General features: G+C 44.3%; 1 long non-coding RNA gene across 1 annotated transcript; it reads right to left on the bottom strand.

The window, feature by feature from the left end:
* Nucleotides 1-935: 935 nt before the first annotated feature.
* Nucleotides 936-3,150, bottom strand: LOC308475983. Its single transcript, XR_013985609.1, has 3 exons — nt 3,073-3,150; nt 1,262-1,363; nt 936-1,019 (listed from the first exon to the last, which is right to left on the bottom strand). It is a non-coding gene; the product is annotated as an uncharacterized lncRNA (long non-coding RNA).
* Nucleotides 3,151-8,542: the final 5,392 nt, after the last annotated feature.

Raw genomic sequence — 8,542 nt, 5'->3', positions numbered from 1 at the left:
GTTTACAACACATTTAACTGAATCACTTCTTGGATGTGTCTAGATCCAGCCTAGGTGCAGAAAAGTTGCTTACTTGGCTGAAACTCACGTTCAGCACCTAATGGAAGCACAGCCGTTTGTACTTCCGTTCCCCGAACAGATGGCTTTTGTGGAACGGATTTCCTTGGGAGATTGTGGACTCTCCTTCACTGAAGACTTTCAAGCAGAGGTTGGATCTCTCTCTGTCGTGGATGCTTTAGTTGAGATTCCAGCTTCGCAAGGGGTTGGACTCAGGGTCCCTTCCAACTTTACAATTCTATGTTTCTATGACCGCACCAGTCAGCTCTTTGGGGGCCTGGAACTCCAGAGGCAGAGACTCATCATAATAAATCTGATTCCTGTGATCAAGCCAGTTGCTATCAGCCATCCAGCACCTTGACTGAAGCAACAAGTTCAAGAGTCCCTCTATTTGTTGTTGGTTATTTGTCTGTTGGCAACAGGAACATCAGGTTGTGCAATCACATGACATTCAGGTTTTACTGTACAGTTAACACCATGCATGGACCCTAACTTAGCATGCCTCACACGGTGAAATTTCTGTACATTGGGTTGCAGTGAAAGGCACAGGACTGATTATTGTGGAAAGGTGACCATGCTAGTGGAAAAGAAATGGGAGGAAGCGGGTGGGACTCTACACTCACTTAAAATCAGCGTCAGTGCCTATGTGCCTTCTCAGTGGCAGTTCCCAGATTTTGGAAATCACTCCCTGGAGAAGTTAGACGGGCTCTCCCCTTGTCCTTCTGCCACCAGGTGAGGACTTTCTTGTTCCAATAAGCTTTCGGGAACTGACTGCTTTTAATGAAAGCACTGGCGTTGTGCTGCTTTTATGGAAATTATTTGCATGGTTTTAATAGGGTTTTTTTTTAAAAAAAAAAAAGTACATACGGTATATTGTTTTAATTCTATCAATGTTTCATTGTCTTCTTCTTCTTCTAGGTTTTTAGCTGTTCTTATTTTTATCTGTAAGCCTCCTTGAGTCCCTGTCAGGGGAAAAGGTGGGGTAGATATAAATAAATTATCAATAAACACAATGAAAATAATAAATGATGCTGATAACTCAGCAGCAGGCTGCCTTCTGGAAAATGGAATTTGAATCTCTCAGGCAAGACTGTGTCTCTACATAGCAGCGTTCCCACCCTCAAGCAACACGTCTCACGTGATTTTCAAAAGTGTCAACGCGAAGAAAGATTGTCCCCACGGAAACATGAAAACCCATCCACACCTCAGGCGAAGTGATGATGGTGACAGGATATCACATTGAAGGTGGGCAGCATAGACTAGCGTTCACTCCCGTGCTTTGGAACACGTGCCGTTGGTTGGCAGGCTGCTTGAAAAAGAAACAAGAAACAAGAAAACAAATCATGGCAGGAAACAAAACGGGACAAACCGCCCACTCCATCTTTTATTGAGTCAGTGCAGTAGTGACACGACCAGTAGCATAAACTGGCAATTCACTCCTTTTATGCCAGAGGGTAATGCTATCAAGGTAAAGGTAAAGGGACCCCTGGCCATTAGGTCCAGTCGTGACCAACTCTGAGGTTGCAGTGCTCATCTCGCTTTATTGGCCGAGGGAGCTGACGTACAGCATCCGGGTCATGTGGCCAGCATGACTAAACCACTTCTGGCGAACCAGAGCAGCACACGGAAACGCCGTTTACCTTCCCGCCGGAGCGGTACCTATTTATCTACTTGCACTTTAACGTACTTTCAAACTGCTAGATTGGCAGGAGCAGGGACCGAGCAACGGGAGCTCACCCCATTGCGGGGATTCAAACCGCTGACCTTCTGATTGGCAAGTCCTAGGCTCTGTGATTTAACCCACAGCGCCACCCGCGTCCCTAATGCTATCAAAAGTATTGTCTATCTTTGCAATGACCGATCCTCAGGTGCCATCTTCTTAAGGGGACTGAGGTGTTGCCCATGCGCAACGTCATACAACGACCTGACATCGCACGTGCAACACCAGGCGGCAAAGCCAAACGCCCTCTGGATATTGAGGGGGCTTGGAGGAACTGCCTTGGCCCCTAGGAGTTGGTGCGCCTGCCCCAATCCATCCCGGAGCCCTAACATTTAGAATGGGTGGAGAATCTCGCAGGCTTCTCTTTCTGTTCCTCAGGCCATACTCACTCTGCCCAGGCCACACCACTCACAAGCTTTGCTTTGTACTGTGACTATTTTTGCCTGGCTGAAATGTGTCCCTGAACCCTGCTTGTCTGGAAGGATTGAGTGTTGTGTGTGAAGGAATGAGCCTACTGCACAAAGATAAATTTCCCCCATGACAATTTATCAAGCTTCTGGTATATATTTCTAGTGGCTAACACAAGGGGCTTGGCAATTCACAATATGATAGCCAGGCACCAACCACAAATGTTTCTGGATAACTGTAATGGATTTGGGGGGAAAGGACCAGTCAGCACAGAGCGATTATGGCAGTGTAGCACACCATATTAAATCAGATATTATTTTGCAAAATGAGTCTGAGGGTTTTGTGAATATACTCCTGTATACTGTTGTTCTGGCTAATGTAACTATTTTTAGTGTAATCCATTATAACTCGTACGGATGAGAGAAGGATGAACGAATCTTTGGGGAGGCGGATCTGCAATGTGGCCAGAGTTCAGCAAGTTCCAGTGGCTGATAGCTATGAACAGGACCTTGTTTTAAGCAAAACATCAGGTTACAGGAAATGTAACATTCCTTGGGAGTTTAAACTGCATGTTACAAGATAGCTGCGCCCATTTTCCTAGGCCGTAAAGGCACAGTGATGGGTACAGAGATGATAACCTTGTGTTGTACAGCTGAGAGCTCTTCAATAATTGAAATCAATAAATATTTTTGAAAACTGGTACCACTCCCTTAGTCTTTGTGCCTTTCCTCTTTGCTTCAGGTTGCATTTATGACAGCAGGAGCCATACAACACACTTTGATGTGTGGTCAGTCAGGCCCCATCCCAGCTGAACTGCTGCTGCTTGACAAAGACTTTTTCTATTCCATAAGGCTTTTAATGTATTATGCCTGTTAATAACTTTTTACCTGAGGCTTTCATTTGTTTTAAACCCCGTGTTCTTTTGTTGGTCTACTGATCGTTGTGTAAAACATTTTGTGGCCAACTCTGGTGAAAAGCGATCTGTGAATATTGGAAATAAATACATAAATGTGAAGAGAATACTATTTATAAAGTTTACTAGCAGGCAAATGTAGAACAGAAGTGCTAATAACCATTGTCTGGAAATATCTCCTATTCATCGCAGCAGATTCTGCAAACCATACTGCAGCCTCTGCAGAGAATATAGCCTAGATGGAGAATATAAAGGGTGTGGGTGTAGAAACTATCCTACAGTAGAAAGTGAAAATTTACATCTGTTGCCCTGCCTACTTTTGTCTCTGGCCATGCCCACCATTGGCATGTGGACCCCAGAAGGTTGCCTGTAAGGGAATGTGGCCCTCAGACTGAAAAGTTTCCCCTCTCTGACGTAAGATGTTGCGATATATGGAAGCCCCACATGAAACACTCAGGAGTCAAGCTGCAATTTAAGTAGGGCTGTGTTCCAATTGCAGTCTTGCATCATCCAGGAATCAGCATACACAGGTGGGATTACATACAGGGAAGAAGGCTGTGTGGGGAAGTCAAACATACCTCTTTATACTAACTGGCTATAGACCAATTTGGCAACGCCCCATGTCTCATGTTCATAGGAGCCAACTTCAAGGGGCCGAGGGGTCTTCAGCCTCCTCTATAAAATATTTGAGGGCCTCCCACAAAGTAGATAGGCACTGGCTTTCAAATAGGGTATGTGCACCGCATCATGTGATTAATTATTTGGGGCTGAGTTTACCGGGGGGTTCCCCCCTCAATATTTTATTCAAATTGGCACCTCTGCTCATGTTGCTGATTCACAATTCAGCGTGGGACCAATTCAGCATCAGCAGTTGATCTTTATGCGCCGCTCAAGACCATTCTCTGAGTCACTTCTGGAGTGGCACCCTTCATGTTAAGGATTTCTATCTTATTTCCAATGTATCTCCTGCAGCAAGGTTAGGTATTCCAGGTCAGTTTGGTAAATGTTAAAGAGTTAAAATCCATTTGGTGTCAAGAAGAATCTATGGCTTTAGCAAGGCTACTCCTGAATAAAGGTAAAGGTAAAGGGACCCCTGACCATTAGGTCCAGTCCATTAGGTCGTGGCCGACTCTGGGGTTGCAGCACTCATCTCGCTTTATTGACTGAGGGAGTCGGCGTACAGCTTCCGGGTCATGTGGCCAACATGACTAAGCATGGCGAACCAGAGCAGCGCACGGAAACGCCGTTTACCTTCCCACCGGAGCGGTACCTATTTATCTACTTGCACTTTGATGTGCTTTCAAACTGCAAGGTTGGCAGGAGCAGGAACCGAGCAACGGGAGCTCACCCCATTGTGGGGATTCAAACCACCGACCTTCTGATCGGCAAGCCCTAGGCTCTGTGGTTTAACCCACAGCGCCACCCACGTCCCTTACTCCTGAATAGAAGGTTTTTAATATAATGGGACCCACATACAGTGATTTTCCTAAGATCTCAAAGTGTTGAGCCTCAAAATAATCTTTAAGACAGGCCAGTATTGTTCTCCCAATAGCACAGATGGGGTGCTGAGGGTAAGTATTAGTAGTTGAGTTCAAGGCTCAGCATAGATTTCATAGTGCAAACCCTAACAAGGAATGTGGAAGCTGTGGCCCTCCAGATGTTGTTGGGCTACAACTTCCATCATCCTTGACTCCTGGGGCTGATGGGAGTTGGAGTCCCACAACATCTGGCGGGCCACAACACCAAGGCATCCCAAACCTAAACTTGACCTTGAGCTCCGGTCAATCTCTCATGCCGAATTAAACACATTTAAAACCTTGGCTGTGCCAAATGTGCATTTATTTTATTTTCCTTATATTTAATTTCCTCCCACACTTACTGATTTTATACAGATACACATTGCAGTTTCTTTTGTTCCCAAAGTTAATTGGTTCCTCTCAGTGGACATTGAAAATAATTAATTAAACTGAAGATCTGCAAGCTTAAAATACCTCTCAAATTCAAAGAGGCCACTTTTAAATGGGCAGCTTTCTCTTGAATACCTCCCAACTGCAGATCTCATAATGCATTTTTTCTGGAGTTGCGTCAAATCAGGTCTCTTTTAATGTGTGCCAAGTGCAGCCATGGGATTGGATCTCACAACATCTTTTTCTTTTTCACTTCAAAGCAGCTGTCTGAGGCTACAGATTTAATCAGGAAGCGGTGTTGATGTGTGGGGGGAGGGAGGGGTGAACATATTTCCATCATGCCATTTTCCTATTCAAATCGCCCCCCATAGCTGCTGTTAGCTCTACTGTGGGGAAAGGTCGAGTACAATACACATAACTACTGTCTCTTTACCTCTGAGAAGCTAATAGGTTTTGGGGACAGGGGAAAACAAACGACCATTGGGCAACAGTAATAAATAGTAAGGGAAAAGGTTAAATTGTTGTTTGATCAAATTAGCAGTCCCAGACAGCTCTGGAGTTAAAAAAGGAAGCTGGAAGATCCAGTCATGTATTGCCAGCATCACCTATAATATCTGTTTGGCACTCATGTGACGCTAAATTCAAATGGCTTGAAGCAAATTGCAAAAAAGAAATAAGTGGGCAATCTGATTTGAGCAACAGTAACCGGTCCAGTTCGCTCTGAAAACACAACTGAGTGGCAGTGAAGGGTTTGGGGGTGAAAGGGACACGTTTCTACGTCTGGTAGCAAATACAAAAAAAACCTGTGGTGATCACACAGGGTCTCCGGACGTTTAACGGTCTATTGATCCCTGTGCCACCACTGTGCTTGCTTCCCCGCTGCCACCAACCCGTTACTCTCGGGTACACACTGAATCCAGACAGTTGTTAAAATTGAACCAAATAAACAAGTTTATTTTATAAACATTAACAAGTTTATGGTTTCTCAGATAATATTCCTGTCAGTATCTTAACTTTAGTTTCTTTACCAGCCTATACCTTCCTAATACCTTCTGACTGATTATCTCAACTGTTTGACTCCTCTTAACAGATTCTCTCACTCTCTCACATCAGACTAGCCCAACCCACAGACTTATCCTCTCTGTCTCTTCTCTAACACCAGACTGACTTCTCAACCACCCTAACTCTAACTCTAACTCCTCCCCTTGGGTTCCCATTGGTTAGTCATTTTACAATTGGTTAACCCTTTCCTTATGAACCCAGTATGATGTCACACACCTAGGAGGGCAAGCGCCACAACAACCAACACCATTGGCTTATTATGCTTAAGACTTCCCATTTCTAGAGCACATTTCAAGCAGGTAGAGGTTTGAGGGAAGGGTGCAGATGGGGCAGTAGACAAGGACAAAAACTCAAGACCTAGAAATGTAGAAAAGCAAGAAGGGAATGGAAATTAAGTATGGCTGTTGCCCATATACATGCTTCTACCATTTGTTGGGCATTTCATTATCCACCCCATAAAGCTTGTAAAATGCATTAGTTTCCTAAAAGCACAAAACATTTCCTGAAGTTGGAATCCAGTAATTGCATCCCTGTTCTAAAATTTCGCTTTGCCAGCTTCTAAACGCTTAGCAGTTCTGTAGGTGTAGCTTCCACCCCAATCCCTGAGCACAGCAAGATTCCAGGGGTTCCAGGTTAATGTTTCCTTTTGGAAATGAGGCACAGTAGAGACGGTGGTGTCTTTATGATATATGGTTTATTTACACATTTATACAACCTGAGCCTATGCTGGAAGGGTTCACAATAATACACCTCATGAGATTCTTGCTTTTCCCATGGCCTCAGTCTTGGATGCCAGCAGAAATCAACCATGACCCTCTGGCCTTCTGCTCCAGCTTGCTAGTAATAATAATAATAATAATAATAATAATAATAATAATAATATAATTTTATTGTTTACACCCCGCACATCTGGCTGGGTTTCCCCAGCCACTCTGGGCGGCTTACAGCAAATTTAAAAACACAATAAAAGCATCAAACATTAAAAACCTCCCGATACAGGGCTACCTTCAGATGTTTTCTAAAAGTTGTGTAATTCTTTATCTCCTTGACATCTGAAGGGAGGGTGTTCCACAGGGAGGGCACCACTACCAAGAAGGCCCCTGCCTGGTTCCCTGTAACTTTGCTTCTCACAGTGAAGGAACCAGCAGAAGACCCTCAGAGTCCAAGCTGAGTGATGGGGGTGGAGATGCTCCTTCAGGTATACTGGGCCATGGCCATTTAGGGCTTTAAAGGCCAGCACCAACACTTTTAATTGTGCTCGGAAATGTACTGGGAGCCAGTGAAGATCCTTTAGGACCGGTGTTATATGGTCCCGGCGGCCACTCCCAGTCACCAGTCTAGCTGCTGCATTCTGGATTAGTTGTAGTTTCTGAGTCACCTTCAAAGGTAGCCCCACGTAGAGCGCACTGCAGTAGTCCAAGCAGGAGCTAACCAGGGTATGCCCCACTCTGGCGAGACAGTCTGTAGGCAGGTAGGGTCTCAGCCTGCATACCAGATGGAGCTGGTAAACAGCTGCCCTGGACGCAGAATTGACCTGCACCTCCATGGACAGCCGTGAATCCAAAATGACTCCCAGGCTGCAGACCTGGTCTTTTAGGTGCATGGCTGCTGCATTTAACCTACCACAACTATTTCTCACATGCCAACTGCAATTCTGAAAACAAAAACTCTCCATCCAACTCTAAAACTCTACTCCCTTTGTCTTTCTGACAACTCATCTTTAGTGGGCTATTACCAGCCTGCCCCTCTGCTTGTATTTTAACATTCTAAATTCAGTGTCTGGCACCCTGGAATTATAAGGGAGCTCCAGGACTTAGAAGGGGAGTCCAGACTCGCCTCAAACTCATAACAATATGCTATGTTGTTAAAAATACGTACAAACAAAAAATGTGTAGGATCAGAGTGCCATCTTTCTTCACATTTCAATGAAATGTCATATAATTAGATTTCTTTTCATATATAAACAGTCTGTTATGCATGGTTAAGGTCGCTTCCAGGTGACCTGTTTATTAAGCATTCATCCTGATTTATTTGTTGAATGTAGGGAGGTTAGATAAATGTTGGCTATCATGCATTCGTGATTATTTTATTTTGGGGAAGTTAGATGATGTTGCATCAAACAGTATCCCACAATTTCTAGTTCATTTTCCTGTCACTTCTCACAAAAAGTCTGAAGTGGGTGGGGTTTTTTGTGGGGGGGACACACGATTTGGTTGGACAACAGCACAAAACCAGTTTAGTTCTGCAACCTGAATTTGTCAGTATGTGGTTGAATCTCACCTGAAAATGGTGGCAGTCTGGAATCCTAAACCGAATACAAATGCTTCCCATGCCATAATAATAGAATGGGCTCCCACACAATGTTGTTAATTTGCATCTGGATATTTCCTGGGCAAATAAAGAGTTTTCTTCTGGTGACATGCACTAAGTGGCATTTGGTAAAAGCAGCAGAAAGATATCTCAGCTGAGTAGAAT

This window comes from Podarcis pityusensis (genome assembly GCF_964106645.2).
Source record: "Podarcis pityusensis genome assembly, chromosome: 4".
Classification (NCBI taxonomy): domain Eukaryota; kingdom Metazoa; phylum Chordata; class Lepidosauria; order Squamata; family Lacertidae; genus Podarcis; species Podarcis pityusensis.
Note: the sequence above shows the minus strand (reverse complement) of the source record. Positions and strands in the feature narration are given on the sequence as shown.